Source organism: Oryctolagus cuniculus, chromosome 9 (genome assembly GCF_964237555.1).
Source record: "Oryctolagus cuniculus chromosome 9, mOryCun1.1, whole genome shotgun sequence".
Lineage (NCBI taxonomy): Eukaryota > Metazoa > Chordata > Mammalia > Lagomorpha > Leporidae > Oryctolagus > Oryctolagus cuniculus.
In genome coordinates, this window is record NC_091440.1 from 23,187,293 (window position 1) to 23,212,731 (window position 25,439).

The following is a 25,439-nucleotide window of genomic DNA, read 5'->3' on the forward strand; positions in this document are numbered from 1 at the left end:
ATAAACTTAATGCATCTTTTTATGTGTATTTATTTGTCTGCCTAAGGCCATGAATTAATTTTTAAAAATATTTATTCATGTATTTTGAAAGTCAGAGAGAGGGAAAGACACAGAGAAAGAGAGATCTTCCATCCACTAATACACTTCCCAGATCCCCACAACAGCCAGTGCTGGGCCAGGCTGAAGTTAGGAGCCAGGAGCTTCATCTGGATTCCCATGTGGATATCCGGAGTCCAAACACTTGGGCCAGTTTTCACTGCTTTTCCCAGGTAATTAGCAGGGAGCTAGATCCTAAGTGCAACAGCTGGGACACGAAGTGGCTCCTATATGAGATCCCAGCATCACAGCCATTGGCTTTACTCACTATGCAAAAAAGCTGGACCCACTTTAATGCATCTTACCTGTAGAATAATTTGTGTATTAGCAGTTAACCAATAGAATGATTTATAATTCAGTTTAGATATGAGACATATGAAAGCCAAATAGTGGTTACAATTTTTACAGATACTATAGATAGATAAAGTGGACAGTAAAATTGAATCTTGCCTTTTGAAGGTATATTTTTATATGTCCTTAGTGAACCAGACCAAACAGAAAGTATAATCAAAAAAGAAAGTGTTTCAGTTAGATTAATACTCTAGGCTATTGTCTCACTCACTAACCCTTTCTTCTATCACCTACAATTTCCTACTGAATTCATTCACAGAGTGTTATTATTATGATGATAATTATTATGTGATTATTGATAGAAATCACACATTACCAAAGGAGAGGTCAGAATGCAACATAGAAAGTGTTGGCAGAAGGTGTCAAATGCATGAAAACATGGGAAAAGTCTTATTTCAAGCACTGGAAGTTCAAACCTTCTGCAGGAGAGAACCTTTTCCTAATTTATTAGGAGAGTGTTAGAAGATAATATTGGGATGTATGGATATTTAATGACAGGTAGACATATAGTTTTCCAATAGCCATATTTTATTTCCTCTGTGAATAATGTAATTTCCTGAGGAAGAGCAAAGGAGGAAGTAGATTATCTGATGATAACAAAAAGATATGGGTTAGAGCATAGAGATAAATGATGAAGAAAAAAGGTAAGATACTCAGACATGGGGAGGGCATTGTGGTGCAGCAAGTGCCAGCATCCCATATATGCACTGATTCGAATCACAAACGATGCTCCACTTCTCATCCAGCTCCTTTATAATGCACCTAAGCAAGCAGCAGAGATGGTCCAAGTACTTTAGGCCCTGTATCCGTTTGGGAGACCGATATGAAGCTCCAGGCTCCCGACTTTGGCCAGGCCCAGTTCCGGCCTTTGTGGGCATTTGCAGAGTGAACCAGCAGATGGAAGATATTTCTTTCTCTCCCTCCATTTTTCTCTCTCTCTCCCTATTGTAACTCTGCCTTTCAAATAAATAAGATAAGTCATAGAAAAAAATATTCATATAAGTTCAAGGTCCACTTCACCTTAAACTTCTGAAAAAAAAAGTATTAACTGTGAATTATCAGTCTTGTACTAACTTTTTTTTTTAATTTAAAAAGTATATGCATAGCTTTCTTGTGTAAGGAATATTGGCTACTGGCTATGTAATGAAAGATCAGAAAATAGTAAATGAGTTTTGGAATTCAGTTAATTAATTTGAAAGCCTGATGAGGAGAGAGAGAAGTAGAGGGAGAGGAAGAGGGAGACAATGAATCTTCTGTCCTCTGGTTTACTTCCTAAATGATTGCAACAGTCAGGGCCAGGCTGCAGCCAGAAGCCAGGAACTCCATCTGGGTCTTCCATATGGGTGGTAGGAATTCCAGTACTCGATTCATCATCTGTTGATTCTGAGTCATATTAATAGGGAGCTGGATTGAAAATGGAGCAGCCAGGACTCACACCAGCACTCAGATATGTGACGCAGTTGTTCCAAGCGGCAGCTTAAATTGCTGTGAAAAGACATCCGCCCCTACATGAATTTCTTCCCTGTTTTCAGAAAAGTATTCAAATAGTCACTTTCTCGCATCATTGAAACAGAAACAAGTAAGTAGAAAAATATCTGAATGTAGGTTTTTAAAAATTACTAGCTGAATTGAAATATTGTGATATCTGGTTCAAGGTTCAGAAACAGTATCCATTGAAAACAATACAAAATGCTACCTTGAACTATGACTCATTTTTATTGACTCTCTAATGTTAGTTTATAAATATTTATGCACATAAAAATGTATTATTATAAAAATTCTCATTACTAGAGAAGTAGTAATGTGTACTAAAGTGAAAAAAACCTGCTTTCAATATAGAAAGTTTGTTTTTATAAGACCTTGCTTGACCACCTGCAGCATGTGTTTATAAATCCCTGTATGCAACTTTGTTTTTCTGGAGACTTTCTATTCCAATAAGAACAGCTGGTGAAATTAAGGTTACCGTCCTAAATTTCAATTAGAAGCCATTGGTGTAAAGCTATTTTCAGGATCATTTAGTTGGCTATGGAATAAACTCCTTTTAGTAGTTAGAAAGGCAATCTCATTTTACCATTGTTCAAATCATGGAAGGATATTACCACCAGCTCTTAAAAGTGTGTATATCCGAGGTGAATAAAATGTAGATATTTGTTTTTAAAATTAATTTTATCTATGTAATTCTCAATATCACAAATTATGATGGGGTGATAGACATTTTAGCCTAAAAGTTAAAATATACACATCATATATTGGAGTGTCTGAATTCAATTGCTGGCTCAGTTCCATACTCAAGCTTCCCACCACTCTGCTACAAACCCTGGGAAGCAGTAGGAGATGGCTCAAGAAGTTGACTTGCTGCCATCAAAGTGAGGGACTTGGAATGCATTCTCAGCTCTGCTGTTCATTACTAGCATTTGGGAAGTGAATTGGAGGATGGGCTCACACACACACTCTTTCTCTCCCCTAAAGTAATAAATTATAAAATGTTAAAAGTAGGGGCAGATGTTATGGAGTAGCAGGCTAGTGACTGCATCCCTAATCTGAATGGCTGATTTGAGTACCATAACCTGTGTTTCTGATTTAGCTTCCTGCTAGTGTATCCTGGGAGACAATATATGATGATTCAAGTTCTTCATGCTATTTTTAATATCTCTCTCTTTATTTTCCCTATTCAATGAATCACAAAATTCCACTAAAAGCATACGCTACACAATTCCTTTTCACAAGTCATCTAAAACAAGTCATTGTTTTAGAAGCTGAAAGGGGAAAAGACATGCTGATTTTGATGAGGGGAGGATAGCAGAAGAAAAGCTGGGGAAACACATTCCCAGAGGAGAACTGGAGAGACATTTACGGTGGAAAAACCACAGAAAAAGAGGAACGGTGTGGAACAGAGGATACAAAACAGAAAGTGGGGACACCACCCATGACTCCCACAGCCAAGGGCTGCAGGGGACACTAGCTTCTGAGAGCTAGTACGTGCCTCTGGGTATTTATGGAAAGAGCAGACACTTCACTAAGCCACAGGTAAGATCAAAGATGAAACCTAAGAGTGTGGAAACCAAGTGTTTCACAAATGCTTAAAATAATTGCAGAAATACAAGAAACAAGAACAAGGAAGACAACATGACTCTCCCAAAAAAACACAAAAACACTTCAGTATTAGAATATGAAGATGAAGACACTGATGAAATGCCTGAAAAAGAATTCAAAAGAATTGCCATAGTTTTACTCAGAAGCAGTGAGAAGGAAATTCATGAGTTAAATAAATCTTAAACAACATGAATAAAAAAAAAATTCCCCTGAGATAGAGATTTTGAAAAGACATAAAGCTGAAATACTATAAATAGAAAATTCCATTTAATATGTCAAATAAAAAATACAGAGGAAATCTTAACAATAGATTTGATGAGGCAGAGGAAAAAATATCTCAGCCAGAAGACAAATCTTTGTAAATATCTCAGTTAGATCTTCCCATGAAAAATTAGAAAAATTAAAAACAGTGTTTGAGATTCATGGCACGCTATCAAATGACCCAACATGCAAGTTTTAGGAGTTCCTGAAGGTACAGAGAGAATGGATTAGAAATTCTATTCATTGAGATAATGATGGAAAACTTCCTTAATTTGGAGAAATAAAGGGCCATCTATGTACAAGAAACACAAAGGACTCCCAACAGAAAGGACCAGAAAATTTTTAACCTGACACATGGGCGTCAAAATTTCAACAATAAAACATAAAGAAAAGATTCTAAAATGTGCACAAGAGAAACTCCAGATTACTTTCACAGGATCTCCAATTAGACTAATAGCTGATTTCTCACCAGAAATTCTACCGACTAGGAGAGATTGGAGAGACATATTCCAAGTCTTAAAACAACTGTCAACCCAGAATACTGTACACTGCAAAGTTCTCATTTATGAACAAAGGTGAAATAAATACCTTCAAGAGCAAACAGAAATTAAAAGAATCTCTGATCCAATATTACAAATAATGCTTAAGGAAGTGGTACACACAGAAAAGCAGATAGTTATCATAATGAAAGAATTTGAAGGCAGAATACCTCCCAGTAAAAGTACAAAGTAAATTGAAAACAAGCAGAAATATTTATGGAAAAATCACAGATCCAAGTCATTACTTATCATTAGTAACCTTGAATGTAAATGGCCTAAATTATCCAATAAAAATAGACCAACAGAATGGATTAAAAAAGAAGATGAATCCATTTGTTGCCTACTAGGAACACAACTCATCAATAAAAGTACATTCTGACTGAAAGTGAAAGAATAGAAAAAGGTATTCCATGCTAATAGAAAGTGAAAATGAGCATGTATAGCCATCTCAATATTAAGCAAAATAGACTTTAATACAGAAATTGCTTAAGTAGTCAAAGGAGGGCATTATGTAATGAGAAAAAGATCCATTCAACAAGATGATGTGACTATAATAAATGTGTATGCTCCCAATGCCAGGGTACCTGGCTATTTGAAACAAATGTTAATGGATAAAGGGAGACATAGACTCCAACACAATAGTGATGGGAAACTTCGAAACCCAAATTTCATCAATGGACAACAAAGAGGGGCTGTTGCTGTGACATAGTAAGTCAAGCCTATAGCATAGGTGCCAACATCCCATTTGAACATGGAGTTCACACCTCAGCTGCTGGATTTCTCATCCACTTCTCTTTGAATGACCCATGAAAGCAGTGGAACAAGCTCAAAGGATTGGAACCCTGTACCATATGGGAGATCCTGAAGAAGTTCCTGCCCCGTGGCTCTGGGTTGACCCAGCTCCAGTCATTGCAGCCATTTGGAAGTGAATCAGCAGATAGAAGACCTTCCTTTCTTTCTCTCCTTCTTTCTGCCTGTAACTCAGCCTTTCATATAAATAAATAAATCTTTTTTTTTGAAAAATGAAATCAACAAAGAAACAACAGAGCTAATCTGCACAATGGACCAAATGGACCTAACTGATATCTGCAGAACCATTCATCATACATTGTTTTCATTCACATCGTTTTCATTCAGTGCATGGGATATTCTCAAGGATAGAGCATAAGCTAGGCCACAAAGCAAATCTCAGTAAATTCAAAAAAATTAAATCATACCATGTATTTTTCCTGTCCATATCGAACAAAACTGGAAATTACCAACACTGGAATCTCTAGAAAATGTGCAAACACAAGGACACTGAGAAACATGCTCCTGAATGAACAGTGGGTCATAAAAGTAATCAAAAGGAAAATCAAAAGATTTCTGGAAAAGAATGAACATAGCAATACAACTTATCAAAACTTATGGGGGGGCAGTGCTGTGGCATAGTGTACTAGACCACTGTTTGACATCCCATATGGGTGCTGGTTCTAATGGTTGCCCCTCTTCAATCCAGCTCTCTGCTATGGCCTGAGAAAGCAGTGGAGGATGGCCAAGCTGCTTGGGCCCCTACACACGTGTTGGGGACCCAGAGGAGCCTCCTGGGTCCTGGTTTCAGATTGACCCAGCTTTGTCCATTGCCACCATTTGAGGACTGAACCAGCAGGTGGAGGACCTTTCTCTCTGTCTCTCCCTCTCTCTCTCTGTAACTCCACCTCTCCTAAAATAAATAAAACCTTAAAAAGAGAGAGAGGAGACTCAAATAAATAAAATCAGAGATGAAAAAAGAAATGAAACAATGGATACCACTGAAATAAAAACAATCATCAGCAATCACTACAAGCTTTATGTCAACAAACTGTAAAATATAAAAGAAATGGATGGATTGCTGGACACATACTATCTACCCAAAATGAGTCATGAAGATAGAAAACCTAAACAGACTAAAAACTAAGATGGAAATGTAATCAGTAATAAAATCCCTCCCAAGAAGAAAAAAATCCCAGGACAAGATGGATCCACTACTGAATTCTATCAGACTTTTAAAGAACTAATTTTATTTGTTCTCAAGCTATTGAAAACAATGGAAAGGGAGGGAATCCTCCCAAACTTTATCTATGAGCGCAGGAGCACCTTAATTCATAAACCAGAAACCTTCCTTCCCTCCTTTCGTCCTTCCCTCCTTCCTCCCTTCCTCTCTTCCCTCCTTCCCTTCCTCCTTCCTCCTCTGCTTCCTTCCATCCTTTCTTTCTTCCCTACCTCCTTCCTTCCCTCCCTTCCTTCCTCCCCTCTTTTCTCCCTCCCCTCCCCCTTCCTCCTTCCTTCCTTTGTTCCTTCCTTCCTTCCTTCCCTCCTTCCTTCCTTCCTTCCTCTCTGCCTGCCTCCCTTCTTCCCCCCCATCCTCTTTCCTCTATTCTTTCCTTCCTGGTTTTCTTCCTTTATTTTAATAACTGCTTATGATAGGCTTCTCACACTTTGTTTTAATATCAATTCATATATACCTAACTACATATTGTAAAATTCCACTACTGGATCTTAAATTTCTGCCTTATCAAGATTCAGTGTGCACTGCATCAATTAGGATTTATTTAAGCTGCTAATGTGAGACAAAGTAAAGCATACAATTATTTTTCTTTCACATGGAATGGCAGAGGTAAGTTCTTCCACCTCATGTAACCTTTATACCCAGAGCCTTTAACCTATATTCCAAACTACAGGAGAAAGTAGAGGAGAAACTCACATACTTTCGTTTATGGGCAACTCCTGAAAGTTGCATTCCTTACTTTTATTCATGCCCCATTGAGCAGTGTACACTAAGCTTCAATAATGTCTACAGAGTGGGCTAAATATTTCCCATTGCAAGGTTCCCTCCATCTCAGCACAGACTCTTTAAATTCTCTAGAAAAATATAAGATGGATTTGATTGACTGATCTTACCTATGCCACAAAATCAAAATGATAAATAGATACCTATAAATGAGATCATATCTAGAGTTTTAATTAACACTAATCCTAAGGCTACAACAGCCAAGAATTTGTTTTGTACTATTAGCTACAAGGTATTTTCTAGATGTGTGATTAATTACAGCACAAGACAAAAACAGCTATGTTTTAAAAATTATCAGCTAATTAATTAAACTGGAATATTATATCTGCAATCTCAATGTTTCTATTTAGAATTGTATACTTCAATATTAAATTTTCTGAAGACCATAAATGTTATTACATTTTACATTTACACAATTTCCAAATAGTGTAAATATTTAATCTTTAAAGTGAGTCTTCAACAACTTAATCTCCTGAGAAGATTGTTACACTGTGATTTAAACAACTTAAAATGAAAACATAAATCAATAGAATTACTACCCAGATGGACTAATGGAAATAATGTAGTGATTCATCACATTTCCCCAACACACTCTCTGCCTTATCTGTAGTTACTCTTGAATTTACTATGCATTAGGAGTCAAAATGACTAATGTAAACAGATGTGACAAATGGCAGCTTAATGCACATGCATGGGAATTTAGTCACAGTGCCCAGCACACTCACTTAGTAGGAGGATTAGCTTCAAAATAAAAATGATCTTGTTGCTTTAGATTAGCGGATTATTTACGAATAATATCATTTTCTTTTTCTGAGTACATTTTCAATAGTTCATTAAAATAGTAGCTTATTTTGATCACATCATTTCCAACGTAAAAAAGTATTAGAAAAGCAGGAGAAACAACATCTTAGATTATATCTTTAGTACATTTAAAAAAGCATGAGTCTAATATCTTTATAATATTAATTGTGTAATATACTATATATAAATATTGATGATTACTCATAAAACATTGTTGATTCTTATCCCTCGAGTACTAAGCTATATTAGGTTTTCATTACTGGGATGCTTTATGTCCAGTCCAGTATGGTATAATTTCTGTGCTAATCTTGTCTGTGGCAGGTTTTTCCATTGTAACCTTCATTACTGCAGATTCAAGTACCAGGCAATGTATTCCTGCTATAACTTGTATTAAGTCCCTTATGCCTAATGATTAGCAGCTTCACTGTGTGCATATTGAATATAATTCACATGCTTTACTTTTCATCTTGGTACACACAGTATTATCTATAGTTATGTTTGACCAGGCTACCAAATAACATGGGTTGTATGAAGCTTATATATTTTTTTCTTTGTAAACATGTCTTTACGTATTTTGAAAGTCAGAGTTAAACAGAGAGACAGAGACAGAGAGAATGGTCTTTCATCTACTGGTTCATTCCCCTGGTGGCTGCAAAAGCCAGGACTGGGCCAGAATGAAGCCAGGAACCAGGAGTTTCTTTTAAGTATCCCATTTGGCTAAAAGGAGCCCAAACACTTGAACTACCTTCCACTGCTTCCCCCAGGTCATTAGAAGAGTTGGATCAGAAGTGAAACAACTGTGATAAGAATTCCTGCCATATGGGATGCCACCTGCAGCCTTAAGCTTAACACACTATCCCACAGTGCCATCCCCAGGTCCATGCTTAAGAAGCCACATCTCCTCCAAATTGATTGCAGAAACTACCGGCCCAGAATACCCCACACAGAGAAGCTCTCATTCATAAACGAAGGCGAAATAAAGACCTTCCAAGAGCATCAAATGTTGAAAGAATTTGTTACCACCCTGCAGTCTTACAAATGACACATAAGGATGTTCTACCCACAGACACAGAGAAACATAATATAATGAAAGAATGTGAAGTAGAAAACATCCCAAGAATACTACAAAGGAGATCCAAAAATAAAAAAAGAAATAAGTGGATTTTTTACAGAAAAATGACAGGACTATGTCATTACTTACCAATAATAACCTTGAATGTACATGTACTAAATTCTCCAATTGAATAATGCAGTTCAGTCTTGTGGCACAGAGGGGGCAACACCGGCATCCCATATGCGTACTAATATGAGTCCCTGCTGCTCCACTTCTGATCCAGCTCCCTGCTAATGAGCCTGGGAAAACAGCAGAAAATGGCCCAAGTACTTGGGCCTTTGCCTGCATATGGAGATCCAGATGGAGTTCTGGGCACCTGGCTTAGGTATGATCCAGCTGTAGCTATGTGTCCATTTGGGAAGTGAACAAGTAGATGAAAGTGTTCTCTCTCACCCTTGCTCTCTACACCTCTGTATTTTGCCTTTCATATGAATAAAATAAATTTTAAAATATACAGACTCATTGAATGGGTTAATAAAAACTTATCTACAAACTGCCTCTAAGAAATACACTTCAGGTCGGCGCCGCAGCTCACTAGGCTAATCCTCCGGCTGTGGCACTGGCGGCACTCCAGATTCTAGTCCCGGTTGGGGCACCGGTTCTGTCCTGGTTGCTCCTCGTCCAATCCAGCTCTATGTTGTGGCCCGGGAAAGCAGTGGAGGATGGCCCAAGTGCTTGGGCCCTGCACCAGCATGGGAGACCAGGAGGAAGCACCTGGCTCCTGGCTTTGGATCAGTGCAATGCTCTGGCCACAGCGCGCTGGCCATAGTGGCCATTTGCGGGGTGAACCAACGGAAGGAAGACCTTTCCTCTGTCTCTCTCTCTCTCTCACTAATTCTACCTGTAAAAAAAAAAAAGAAAAGAAAAGAAAAGAAAAGGAAAGGAAAGGAAAGGAAAGGAAAGGAAAGGAAAGGAAAGGAAAGGAAAGGAAAGAAAAGAAAAGAAAAGAAAAGAAAAGAAAAGAAAAGAAAAGAAAAGAAAAGAAAAATACACTTCATCACTAAGATACACACAGGGGCCGGCACTGTGGCCTTGTAGGCTGAGACTCTGCCTTTGGTCCAGCATCCCATCTGGGTGCCAATTCATGTCCTGGCTGCTCCTCTTCTGATCCAGCTCTCTGCTTATGGTCTTTTCATGGTCATAGAACATAAGTACACAGGTCAACCTATAATTCAACAGAGCCAGTAGAATTTCTTCCTTGAGTGAAAAACTAAATATTAGAGCCAGGAAGAGTATAAAATTGAACCCTTAATGTTAAAAATGAAAACAAAATCATTCTCCCATGAAAAAAAAATCTGTAAATTTAGAGGAAAAGTGATGCAGAATGACAGACAGATCTGGTGCATGACAAGTCAATGACACAATTACTCCTGGTGCCACTGGCAACATCACACTTTTGGTAAATGTTATGTGTAAGCCTTGTATGATATAAGGCATTTCTTTTTATTTTAAGGTAGTTTTCCCTAAGTTTCTGGAAATTTAAACAATTTAAGACATAATGAAGTGAAACAATGTGTGTTAAATGCCAGATTCAAAGATAGACACACACACACACACACACACACACACATACATATAGTACTAGAACTCAGATCAACTTAATACCAGTTTCCTCTAAAAAAGCACAGCTGGGGTCACAAAATCAGGGAGGAGGCTGTCCCAGTCTTCCCTGTTGGTATGAATACTGTATTTATCTGGGATTGTTGAGATAAGGGTGGAGAAAAATTTACAGATCTCAGATTGTTAAGACATGATTTTTATAGGATATATTTCTATTGGCTAAAGGTCGGGGTTATGTATAACAAGGCGTCAAAGACCACATTAGGTGGATATCTGAAGACAACGTGTGTCACATCCTGAGATATGACCACCAAAGAAATATATTCAGGAAGGGTAGCAAGAAGAGTAGTTCAACTGTAAACACAATGTAAATGTTCATATAATTGTAATATAAAATTTAAGTGAAAGTTGAAAAGCAGAAATATACCAATTATTAACAGATCACAATGGAAAGTTAATTATTTTCCCCTAAGATTCATTAAATATATCTATAAAGTAGAAACAGCCAAGCAATGTCTGTTTCACTTAATACACCCATAGATTCATAGATAACAAAAGTATATGCATGTATGTGCATAAAACAACTAATACAGGTTTGAATATTTTTCTATCTCCAGGTGCTAAAGTAACCTAGAGGTGGTAGAATTCCAGTAGTAATGAATATATTGTGCCCAGACCTTAGTCTCAAATACATTTTCTAATGAAAAGATATTAATTTACTTAGAATAATAGTTAGCATCAGAGATGGGGCAAGAAAAATATAGCATGGGCCTGGAATACATTTTATGGCCAGAAATCAAAGGAATAGTCAAAACACAAAAGAACAGGACATGACAATTGTACAGCTTTTTAAAATATTTATTTATTATTTATTTGAAAGGGAGAGACAGAGAAAGGTCTCCCATCTGTTGGTTCACTCCTGATGGCTTCAAAAGCTGGAGCTGGACTAATTTCCAAGCCAAGAGCCTAGAGTTTCTTCTGGGTCTCCCACACAGGTGCAGGGGCCCAAGCATCTGGGCCATCTTACCCTGCTTTCCCAGGCCATAACCAGAGAGCTGGATCAGAAGAAGAGCATCTGGGACTCTAACCAGGGCCCATATGGGATGCTGCTGCTTAAGGCAGAGGCTTAACCAGTTATACCACAGCACCAGTGCCAGGCAATGGTGCATTTTGAAATTGCTCCAAATAGTCAAATTTGAAATAATTTGAGCAATAAAATAAATAGCATAGTATTACGTTATGACTAAAGTGTAAAATAAGACATAAGCATCCATAATAATATAACATAATAATATAAATGAGAAACAACTAATTGAGTGGTCTAGCACATATCTTCTCTCCAGAAAAAGAAATCCAAACAATATAAATCAATCTTCACTCCAGAAAATGCGTCTTTTTTTTTTTTTTTTTTTTGACAGGCAGAGTGGACAGTGAGAGAGAGAGACAGAGAGAAAGGTCTTCCTTTGCCATTGGTTCACCCTCCAATGGCTGCCGCGGCCGGCGCACCGCACTGATCCGATGGCAGGAGCCAGGAGCCAGGTGCTTTTCCTGGTCTCCCATGGGGTGCAGGGCCCAAGCACCTGGGCCATCCTCCACTGCACTCCCTGGCCACAGCAGAGAGCTGGCCTGGAAGAGGGGCAACTGGGACAGAATCCGGCGACCCAACCGGGACTAGAACCCGGTGTGCCGGCGCCGCAAGGCGGAGGATTAGCCTAGTGAGCTGCGGCGCCGGCCGAAAATGAGTCTTAATTGTTTCTTCTCAGTTGAATGCTTGACATAGTGACTCATATATATATATATATAAACTACAGCCTAGAAAAAAAAAAAAAAAAACGGTATCATTACAAGTGAAGAAATTTGACAAACAATGACTTAAATGAAAGGTGCAGGATTACATCAGCAGGGACATCATGTAGACATCATGTATTCTCTGATATGACAAAACTAAACATTTTACCTCTATTTTACACTTCTCAAAAACCCACTACCCTAACTCTAACAATGAAGAAAAAGCTGAGAGTCATTCTAAAAAGTTCCAGAACTATATCTCCTAATAACTCTCAAGACTACATGAGGCAAATAACACTGAGGAAATCACAGAAATCACCAGGAGACCAAGGACACATCCAGCGTGGTATCCAGGAACAAAAAAGAATCCTCTTTTTAGAAAGGGCTGAAATCTGAATGAAGTCTGGGGATTGTCGCACAGTAATGCTTATTTTCCCCTCAATTTTGGGAAATATAAACTTTTCAGATAAGATGATACGTAAATGGAATGAGTGTGTGGTTTTGAAGGGAATTATCTGTATACTTTTATAACATATTCTTAAAATTATTTCAGATTTTATTTTTTAACTTTTATTTAATAAATATAAATTTCCAAAGTTTAACTTTTGGATTATAGTGGCTTCCCCCCCCAATAACTTCCCTCCCACCTACAACCCTCCCATCTCCCGCTCCCTCTCCCATTCCATTCACATCAAGATTCATTTTCAATTATCATTATATACAGAAGATCAATTTAGTATATACTAAGTAATGATTTCTTTTTTTATTTTTGACAGGCAGAGTGGACAGTGAGAGAGAGAGAGAGAAAGGTCTTCCTTTACCGTTGATTCACCCTACAATGGCTGCTGCGGCCAGCACATTGCGCTGATCCGAAGCCAGAAGCCAGGTGCTTCTCCTGGTCTCCCATGCGGGTGCAGGGCCCAAGGACTTGGGCCATCCTCAACTGCACTCCCGGGCCACAGCAGAGAGCTGGACTGGAAGAGGGGCAACTGGGACAGAATCCGGCGCCCCAATTGGGACTAGAACCCTGGAGTGCCGGCACTGCAGGTGGAGGATTAGCCTATTGAGCTGCAGCACCAGCCAGTAATGATTTCAACAGTTTGCACCCATGCAGAAACACAAAATGTTAAGTACTGTTTGAATACTAGTTATTGCATTAAGTTACATTGTACAACACATTAAGGACAGAGATCCTAGAAGGGGAGTAAGTGCACAGTGACTCCTGTTGCTGATTTAACAATTAACACTTGTTTACAGCGTCAGAAATCACCCTAGGCTCTTCTCATGGGTTGCCAAGGCTATGGAAGCCTTTTGAGTCTGCTGACTCCAATCCTATTTAGACAAGGTCATAGTCAAAGTGGAAGTTCTCTCCTCCCTTCAGAGAAAGGTACCTCCTTCTTTGATGGCTGCGTTCTTTCCACTGGAATCTCACTCACAGAGATCTTTCATTTAGGTGTTTTTTTTTTTTTGTTTTTTTTGTTTTTTTTTTTTTTTTTTTTTTTTTTTGCCACAGTGTCTTGGCTTTTCACGCCTAAAATACTCTCATGGGCTCTTCAGCCAGATCCGTATGTCTTAGGGGCTGATTCTGAGGCCAGAGTGCTGTTTAGGACATCTGCCATTCTATGAGTCTGCTGTGTATCCTGCTTCCCATGCTGGATCATTCCCTCCTTTGTAATTCTTTCAGTTAGTATTACCAGACACTAGTCTTGTTTATGTGATCCCTTTGACTCTTAATCCTTTCATTATTTTCAATTGTGAACTGAAACTGATCACTTTGACTAGTGAGATGGCATTGGTACATGCCACCTTGATGGGATTGATTTGGAATACCCTGGCACATTTCTACCTCTACCGTTTGGGGCAAGTCAGATTGAGCATGTCCCAAACTGTACATCTCCTCCCTCAAATTTTAAAATTACTAAATAATGCCTACTCCATAGAGCTCTCTAGAATCAGAAAAAAAGTATTTTATGATTTTTAGATTACCAATAATCCAAGAAAACACTACTTTTTTTAAACTTAAAAATGTTTTCTGAACGATTTATTTATTTATTTGAAAGAGTTGTAGAGAGAGAAGGAGATAGAGAGAGATCTTCTATCTGCTGGTTTATTTCCCAATTGCCAAAAATGGCCATCACTGAACCAGGTGCAACACAGGAGCCAAGAGTTTCATCTGGGTCTCCCACATGATTGGCAGTGGCCCAAACCTTTGAGCCATTTGTTGCTTTTCCCAGGCCATTAGCAAGGAGCTGAATTGGAACTGGAGCAGCTGAGGCACAAACCGATGCACAACACTGGCCTGTAAACTCAAAAATATAATTAAGAATACTAAGCAAACTCATTTTGACACACAATTGTCAATGAAAATTGGAGTACTCCAAACCTTACATCTCCCTAGCCTGAGTTTAGGGATTATAAAGATATCTTTAATAATCCCATTCCTGACTGCTCTTTGATCATATCCTTCTTAGTTACCAACTATTTTACTCAAATCTTGCCAGTTTCCAATCTGTACCTGGAAATGTGTTATGATGTATCTTTCATAAATTATGTTCTCCAACCCTTCAGCGGCTACCTCTCTCTTCTAGAAACTATAAAAGTTCACTACACCTATGATACCTCTTCACCTTCCCTAGAAGCAATGCTAGCTGTGGGTATAGCACGTAGGGTGGCTATTTTAAGATCCAAATTCAGAGGAAAAATAATGCTGTAATATTGTGAACAACCAATGCTCTGTCATTTAGAAATAAATTTTACTATGTTAGTTGCAGAGATAAAGATTAAAGGTAGTCAGAAGTTAGTTTCATAACCTAGCAGTGGACTCAGGGTCTTGATCACCTAATGAACTGGATAAAGTTCTAAATAGATTCACCTGTTTCAGTTTCCAAGTATTTCAAAATCTCCATCGTTTCCTACTCCCATAATTCTAATAACATTTGTTGTTTTGTAACTCAGGTTACCAATTAGAATCTGGAATCTTTGAGAAAAGGAATTTTAACATATTCATCTTTGTAAGTGAGCTCAATATGTAGAATATAGATGCCCTGATAAGTGCTGAAAAATTAAATAATAGTTTTTTTTTTGTTTGTTTGTTTGTTTTTTTTTTTTTTAACAGACAGGGTTAGACAGTGAGAGAGAGACAGAGAGAAAGGTCTTCCTTCGGTTGGTTTACCACCCAAATGGCCACTACAGCCGGAGCTATGCCAATCCGAAGGCAGGAGCCAGGTACTTCCTTCCTGTCTCCCATGTGGGCACAGGGGTCCAAGCACTTGGGCCATTCTCCGCTGTCTTCCTGGGCCACAGCAGACAGCTGGAGTGAAAGAGGAGCAACCGGGACTAGAACCCGGTGCCCATATTGGATGTCAGCACCACAGGTGGAAGATTAACCAAGTGAGCCATGGCGCCGGCCCTGAAAAATTAAATAATAGTTTTTAAGGAGATAAGTATGCTATGGATTCAGATCAAAGATATCAGATGTATATCAACCAGTAGATACTAGTAAAATAAGGTAGTTAATAGTTGAACAGCACCAGAATGAGCGTTAATATTACGGCAAATATGCCGTTGAAAATTTTCCTTAAGTAAATGTTACATTAAGTATTGGTGTTTATTATACTCTGCAAACTATAATTATGTTACTTTATAATATTACAGAAATTATGCAGGGACTGTTAAGGAGAAGATTCATGATGCTCAAATAGGGCATATTCTGTGAATCTGAGCTAAGAAAAAGTCGTTTCTAAGTACATACACTTTTATAATATCTGGAAATAGTCTTTTCCGTTTAGTTTAATAATAAGCTTATGGATAGAATTTATCCTAAAATGTGGTTGTCTTCCTAAATGTCAAATTGTCTTTCCTAAATAATTTTAAATAACATCTTTTTAAGATTTATTTTCATTTATTTCATTTATTTTCAAGACAGATTTAGAGAGATGGAGACAGAAAGCAGTCGGTCTTCCTTCTGCTGGCTCACTACCCAAATGATGAACAAAGGCTGGAGCTGAGCTTATCCAAAGCCAGGAACCAGGAGCTTCTTCCAGGTCTCCCACATGGGTGAAAGGTCCCAAGGACTTGGGCCATCTTCCACTGCTTTCCCAGGTACATCAGCAGGGGGCTGTATTGGAAGTGGAGCAGCCAAGACTCAAACCAGCACCCATGTTGGATGCCAGCACTGCAGGCAGTGGCTTGGATCCACTGAGTCACAGCACTAGCTCCATTAATATGTCTTTTACTTTTCAAGTATAGAAAATGAGGTCAAGAAACTGAGACGTTCCCCAACCTGCATGTTAAATATTTACTTAAGATTTAAAACAGTGGTGACTAACAATAAATTGGTTGAGTTTTCTCTAGAATAGATTACATTATTTTTGTCCCTTTAATATGGCAAATATAACCATGTATAAATCACCCATATAAGTACATAAAGCTAAATCATATCTATTAATGTATACTTATTGAGCAATTGCCAAGTAATAGCACACTTGATTTGTTTTTTTGGAAATTTTGTATATATATGTATATATATATATATATGTATATATGTAGTGTGTGCCTATATATGTATATGTGTGTAAACCTTGATATATATATATATATATATATGCAATTTAAATACTTGTTCTTTTTTAAATTGCTTTTATTTTCTTTAATTCACTAGCACTTGGATCTTCATAAAACCTAAACATTGTATTAAACACAGGGTCCAATTTCTAAATCCAAAGTTTCATTTATTAGAAAAGAGCATGCGTGAGGGATTTACTTTATTTCTGGTACGGGTCAGGGAGCCGCGCATGAAAGATGACTCTGTTTTCCCAGGAGATGCGAGGCTTACACATCACTTTTATTGTTGGCCTTTCAGTCAGCAGGAACTCTGAACAAATGGTGACAAGGGTTATCAGTAGTGATCATCACAAGAAGGCAATTAAGCAGTATAGATCCAAATGGGAGTCTAGACATCATGTTTTCCTGTGCAGTACTTATACATGTCCTCTGGCTAAATATCTCAGCCTTGTGTGTCATTTTCATGGTGTGATAACTCTTCCTTCTTCTAAAGGAAGGGATCATTGTGGCACCTGCTTTGCAGAAACATCTTACTTATGCAAAAGTTTGTGCTACTTCAGATTCAGGTTTTTCAAATAAGAGAAAGGAAAAGCTCCCAGGAGTCAGAATGTTATATTCCTGCTGAGGCAAGTAGTTTCTCAGCTGGTGTTTTTGGTCTTGAGAGCATAGGTAAAAGAACTGAGAGTGTATAAAATTGCTGCAGAATTTCCTTACTTCACATGTACATTCATTGATGAGTGATCATAGCTGTGTGTAAAACAAATTGAATTGTATGTAAAATAGGTATAAGCATTAATATAATACCAATTTTTGAAAGAAGATAGAATAAAAAACACCAAATGTCCTAAAGCTTAGGAATATCCACTCTTATTTCATATTGATTTTCCTTCCATGTAGTACATTGGTTTCTGTCCTATCTGTGTGGCGTGATATTAAAATGTTTCTGTTTTTATGTAAACTTTGTAGTATAATTTTGCTAAAGATTTATTTTATTTGTTTGAAAGGTAGAGTTAGTGAGAGAAAGTGAGAGACACAGAAAGATTTTTCTTTTTTTTTAACTTTTATTTAATGAATATAAATTTCCAAAGTACAGCTTATGGAGTACAATGGCTTCCCCCCCATAACGTCCCTCCCACCCCCAACCCTCCCCTTTCCCGCTCCCACTCTCCTTCCATTCACATCAAGATTCATTTTCAATTCTGTATATATACAGCAGATCAGTTTAGTATACATTAAGTAAAGATTTCAACAGTTTGCTCCCACACAGAGACACAAAGTGAAAAATACTGTTTGAGTACTAGTTATAGCATTAAATCACAATGTACAGCACACTAAGAACAGAGATCCTACATGAGGAGTAAGTGCACAGTGACTCCTGTTGTGGACTTAACAAATTGACACTATTGTTTATGGCATCAGTAATCACCCTAGGCTATTGTCATGAGCTGCCAAGGCTATGGAAGCCCCCTGAGTTCACTGACTCTGATCATATTTAGACAAGGCCATAGTGAAAGTGGAAGTTCTCTCCTCCCTTCAGAGAAAGGTACCTCCTTCTTTGATGACCCGTTCTTTCCACTGGGATCTCACTCACGGAGATCTTTCATTTAGGTTTTTTTTTTTTTTTTTTTTTTTTTTTTTTTTCCCAGAGTGCCTGAAATACTCTCATGAGCATTTCAGCTGGATCCGCATTCCTTAAGGGCTGATTCTGAGGCCAGAGTGCTGTTTAGGACATTTGCCATTCTATGGGTCTGCTGTGTATCTCACTTCCCATGTTGGATCATTCTCTCCCTTTTTTATTCTATCAGCTAGTATTTGCAGACACTATTCTTGTTTATATGATCCCTTTGGTACTTAGTCCTATCATTATGATCAATTGTGAACAGAAATTGATCACTGGGACTAGTGAGATGGCATTGGTACATGCTACATTGATGGGATTGAATTCGAATCCCCTGGTATCTTTCTAACTCTACCGTTTGAGGTAAGTAGCTTGAGCATGTCCGAATTGCACATCTCTTCCCTCTCTTATTCCCACTCTTATATTTAACAGCGATCACTTTTCAATTAAGTTTCAGTCCTTAAGAATAATTGTGTATTGATTACAGTATTCAACCAAAAGTATTAAGTAGAACAAACAAAAAAATGCTAAGAGGGATAACATATTAAATTGCTCATCAACAGTCAGGGTGAGGGCTGATCAAGTCACCGTTTCTCATAGTGTTCATTTCACTTTAACAGGTTTCCTTTTTGGTGCTCACTTAGTTGTCACCGATCAGGGAGAACATATGGTATTTGTCTCTTTGGGATTGGCTTATTTCACTCAGCATAATGTTTTCCAAATTCCTAACAGGGATCTCTTTTCAGTTAAAATTTAAACACCTAAGAATAACTGTGTGTTAATTACAGAGTTCAACCAATGGTACTAGAACAAAAAAAATACTAAAATGGATGAAGTATTACATTGTACATCAACCGTCAGGACAAGAGCTGATCAAGTCACTGTTTCTCATAGTGTCCATTTCACTTCAACAAGTTTCCCCTTTGGTGCTCAGTTAGTTGTCGCCAATAAGGGAGATCATATGTCACTTGTCCCTTTGGGTCTGGCTTAATTCACTCAGCATGATGTTTTCCAAATTCCTCCATCTTGTTGCAAATGACCAGGTTTCGTTGGTTTTGACTGCTGTATAGTATTCTATAGAGTATATGTGCCATAATTTCTTTATCCAGTCTGCTGTTGATGGGCATTTGGGTTGGTTCCAGGTCTTAGCTATTGTGAATTGAGATGGAATAAACATTAATGTGCAGACAGAATGTTTGTTTGCCAATTTAATTTCCTTTGGGTAAATTCCAAGGAGTGGGATGGCTGGGTTGAATGGCAGGGTTATCTTCAGGTTTCTGAGGAATCTCCAGACTGACTTCCAAAGTGGCTTAACCAATTTGCATTCCAACCAACAGTGGTTTAGTCTCCCTTTTTCCCCACATCCTCGCCAGCATCTGTTGTTGGTAGATTTCTGAATGTGAGCCATTCTAACCAGGGTGAGGTGAAACCTCATTGTGGTTTTGATTTGCATTTCCCTGATGGCTAGTGATCTTGAACATTTTTTCATGTGTCTGTTGGCCATTTGGATTTCCTCTTTTGTAAAATTTTTATTGAAGTCCTTGGCCCATCTCTTAATTGGGTTGTTGGTTTTGTTTTTGTGGAGTTTCTTGATCTCTTTGTAGATTCTGGTTATCAACCCTTTATCTGTTGCATAGTTTGCAAATATATTTTCCCATTCTGTCGGTTGCCTCTTCACTTTCCTGACTGATTTTTGTGCATTGATTTTATACCCTGCTACTTTGCCAAAATCTTCTATGAGTTCCACTGCTTGTTCACTACTCAAATGGCCACAATGACCAGGGCTGAGCCAGACAGAACCCAGGAGCCAGGAACTTTGTCCAGGTCTCCCATAGAGGTTTAGGGGCCCAAGGATTTGAGCCATCCTCCGTTGCTTTTCTGGGTGCATTAGCAGAGAGCTGGATCATAAGTGGAGTCGCCAGGACTGAATCTGGTACCCATAGAGGATACCCACATCACAGGCGGTGGCTTAACCCACTACACCGTAATGCTGGCCCCTATAGTATGCTTTTATGTCAGGCTACTCGACTTCTCAGAAAAATGAAAATATTTTATCAATATAATCGATTACTCAAAATGATATTATATGAGTGTACATCAAAAATGTGAAAATTGAATTACAACATAATTATATTTTTGGTTAAAAATATTTTTGAAATCCATGTATGGTGTTTTCACAGTAAATCACTCAATATTCTTTTACCCTATTGGTTTAAATTTCTAAGTTCCCCATACCTTTCTGTGAAAAGCTTTGAAATGCAATGATGTCTCTGAGCAGTTTCTAACTGGAGGAAATGGAGTTAGTTGGTGTTTATATCACAACATTAGACAATCACTAGGTACAGGGCACCTCAGAGAGACTCTGACCTTGACTGAGACAATTGCCTATAATCAAGAACAAGTCATCTGGAGAGACACATGGTGGATCATCAGCAACTGAGGAATGCATACATCAGTTCAGAGGAATAGATCTGAACCAAACTTGATACTTAATCTCCACTTTGCCTCACATAAACCAATTTGCTTGGTAGCATCTATAAGTAGGATTAGGGCTAGTCTTGTTTCTAAGAAACTTGCAAGATGACATTTCTGAATCAAATGGTAGCACCATTTCAACAGATCTCGAGGTCATAACTAAAATTCATCATCCCATTCTTCCACCATTTATTCTAGTTTTCTCTCAGCCTTGGCTAGTGCTCTCATCTAGGTGGAACACTTCATGAGAGTACTGAGGTACATGACCTGCGCACTCTAAACCACAGGCTACCTCCATTTCTTTATGCATTGACTATTACAGCTGTGTGTGAATTTACAGCTAAAATTGAGCATATGAGCTCCAGGCATGCCTTAGTGGATCACTTGATCACAGCAAACCTCCTTTCTTTCCTGCACTGCCTCACAGTAGCATCCTTGCCTATCTGTGTAATGAGGGTTCCTTCACCAGCTACTATGAGAATTGCAGTCTCTTGGCAAGAGAATAAAATGACTATAAACTTGTAGTTGAGTGTCAATTCAGTATTTCTTCCAGTAAATCCAAATAACCCCTTGGGATATTTAATTGTGATTATATCTTTGTATTTCCACATTGACTTAGGACTCTTAGCAGCACATCAACATTCCGATAGGATTTTCAAGATTCTCTGCACACATATGTATTGTGTGCACACTCTTTCAGTACTTGACTATTTCAGTAAGGAATAAAAGTATCAAGCAGTGGTCATGGATTTAATTTTTATTTTTTAGTTCTATTGAGTATTGCTTTATGTAATTTTAAGCTATAATTTGAGTGCACATAACTTCTGGATTGTTGGTGTGTTCATTAAGGTATTTAACTTTTATCATCATTTAGCTATACTTATCTATGCACTATGGAATGCTTTTACAAGGTTGAGCTGTAGTGCATATGCAGAGGGAAATGAAGCTAGGCAGCCTTTATATTAATTTGAATAGGAAGCTGTAATTTTGGAAGTATAAATGTAAATTTTACATATCTAGGGCAAGCAATTCAAACACTAAGTAGAACACTGAAAAAAATAGCACAGCAAAATGCAATCTCAACAGTTAAATTTCAATGATGTAAAAAAATACCCCACCCTAAAATAGAAGTACACTGTTTTGCTTCCTGCCAGGAGCTAAGCTTCTTAAATTGTTATCAGTTTAAAAAAATGTAGAAAAGGCATTGAAAAATTTCCTAAACATTAAGCAAGGCAAAAACAATTCTGCATCTCAATTTAGAAACTATTTAAACATCTTTATCTATGTTTTAGCAATGTGTACATACTGGTGCAAAGTAGGTAATTTTGTATTCTGTGAGTAATCAGTGAGGGAAAATACAGAATGGAAATGTTTGTTCGGTGTTCAAATTAGAATGGAGGGGATGAAGCTATGGTTTTCATCAGTGTTCAGTTGAATTAACATCATCAGTACAACACTACAGGATTTAACTGTGTCTTCTTTCTACTACTACGTAGACATGAGAAAATGTTTTCTCCACTGGCATTAATTAGACAAGAATTCCAAATATCTGGTTGTGTACAATCTGTTTCATGGGGATTAAAACCAATTAACTTAATACTGCCTCCTATTTTTATTTCAATGCAACTGATACATCTCAAGTTTACTATTATGTTCCTTAAAGAATAGTAGAAGAAATGTTTTAAGTATTTACCTCTATTTGAAAATAATATCCGCAGTCCAAAAATATTTGAGTATTTCTAAAATGTGCCACAGCAGAGAACAGAGTGTACGCTGCTCAGATCTCTCTTGCAGAGAGAAATGGCTGTGTGGCGTGAAATTAGCAGACCGCCCGCCCCTGATGCTGTGACTTCAGGCTCCATTGCAAGACTCAATTCAAGGTCATGATGTCTCAGGGCTGCTATAGGCCAATGACTGGGGATGGTGGAGGTACTAAAACTGACCTCCTTCCTATCCAAGACAAGACTCTTAGAATGGGTAATCTTTGTGCTGGACCTCTCCTTTAGGCTATTTGCAGTCTGAAGTTTTGCATGATCTATCTTTCTTCCTTCCTTCTTTGTGACATGAATCATATTCAGAGACTCTCCCTGGCTACTGTTGCTTCCTCTCAATTTACACTTGACAGGAGCCCCTGAGGAATGGTTTGCACTACCCATTCAGTCTTGGCACCTGTTTCCTGCGTGCCTCAAACTAACTTATGTAAAATTTACACCACAAAGGCACAATAAAATGTTAATTAGAAAAAAACAGCAGTTTATAAATTGGGCAACCTCAAATCTGAAATGTTTAAGGAGCTCTGCCAAGGAAATGCAAGGGGAGGTTTGATAGAACAAACCCAGAAACCAAAAATATTATTGCTTACAATTGTACATTTGCCCAATGTTGTCTATCCTGCTGGAAATTCCCTAAACACAGATCTATTTGTTATTTTTCAGCTTCTGATTGTTTAACCTTACATTTATTTGTTTTTTAAAGGCATTTATAAAATATAATCTGTTAAGTTTTGCTTATGTTTGCAAATCATGAAACGCTTAGGCTACTCATGAAATATAACTATCTTCCTGCTCAGGCATTCCTCAGACATCATCTCCATTTTAGTTTACCTTAACATAGCAAAATTGGAAACATGAAAATATCAGTAGATTCAGACATAAAATAAGTTGACTAATAAATAATCTTAATGTGGAAATTATCAATAAAGAATTCAAATAAGTTACAAACAGGAAAAGGAATCAAAATCATTAACACAATCTTAGGACCAATTTGTTTAAAAAAAAAAAAAAACTGATCTGTAAGTTCATTTCTAATTGCAAATTGCCTGTCTCCTGCTTTTAATTTGTACAGATATTCTAAGATCAGCATGGAAAATAAATAGCACTATTGTCCTGGTTGAAGATGAATTTTCATGTCTGAGAAAGAAATAGGATAAAGTTTTAAGTAAATATTTGACTGTTATAATGATCAAAGAAATATGCCTTCCATAATTATAGCTCCATATATAAGTTAATACAAAGAAAACCCAGCTTTATTTCCCTTGGAATTCCCATTTTAGATCACACTATTTTTTAAAAGATTTATTTATTTATTTGAATGTCAGAGTTACACAGAGAGAGGAGAGGCAGAGAGAGAAAAAGAGGTCTTTCATCTGCTGGTTCACTCCCCAGATGGCCACAATGGCCGGAGCTGCACCAATTCGAAGCCAGGAGCCAGGAGCTTCTTCCAGATCTCTCACGTGGGTTCAGGGGCCCAAGGGCTTGGACCATCTTCTACTGCTATCCCAGGCCACAGCAGAGAGCTGGAACAGCTGGGACTCAAACCGGTGCCCATAGGGGATGCTGGCACTGCAGGCAGCACCTTTACCTGCTAGGCCACAGTGCTAGTCCCAATAAAACTTATTTAAAATATAATTATCTTGCAGAAGAATATTGCTTCTTAGCTAGAAATCAAGAATTACAAAATAATTCAGGAAATCAACAATACCAGAAAAGGAAGCTACACTGAGAAACAGAAGAAAAAAAAAAACTTAAAGTGGAGAAAAAGCATAATAATGAAAAAGCATAATAATGAACATATATGCAAGTAAGTATGTTATAATAAATTATCACTGATATAATCAATTGCCTATGAGTATCATCAGATACATGATAAGCTATTGTATGTATTAGCTCTTGTAATATTCCTTTTGAATAAGCTCTAGTAACTATTACTAAATATAAGGAAAACAAGACCCACTAGATTCAAAAATAAAACTTTTTCATTCTTACTCTTTCCTTGTAGCATTTGATTCACAATTAAGAAGTAGCTTCCGATCACATCCACTTTTTAGTACAAAAACACATACTACAGATAAAAATGAAGCATGTGAATCTACCCCCTTGGCAAAAGCCCACGAATATTTTTTTATTTACTTTATAGTCAAGGGCTTAATGCCCCACTAAGTAAAGAGCTCTACAAGCTAATAGAAAGACTGCTGTTCATCAGGAATATAGCCAAGGGTTATAAACAATAATCAAATCCAAGGATGTGAATTTCATTAAATACATTATTTTTTTTTAATCTCTGTATGTTAACTACCACATGTCAGAACATGTGATATTTGGCTTTTTGAATCTGGCTTATTTCCGTAAGTATAATGATCTCCAGTTCCATCCATTTTGTTGCAAAATTCAGTACTTCATTCTTTTCTATGGTTCAGGAGTATTCCACAGTGTATACATACCACATTTTCTTCATCCAATCAGCAGTTGATGAACATCTAGGTTATTTTTTTTTTTTTTTTTACAGGCAGAGTTAGACAGTGAGAGAGAGAGAGACAGAGAGAAAGGTCTTCCTTTTCCGTTGGTTCACCCCCGAAGTGGCCGTTACGGCCGG

At 37.6% G+C, this 25,439-nt stretch overlaps 1 pseudogene; it reads right to left on the reverse strand.

Moving 5' to 3' along the window:
• LOC103349131 (pre-mRNA 3'-end-processing factor FIP1 pseudogene) overlaps positions 1-25,439 on the reverse strand; it is an 85,378-nt pseudogene that overhangs the window by 38,791 nt on the left and 21,148 nt on the right.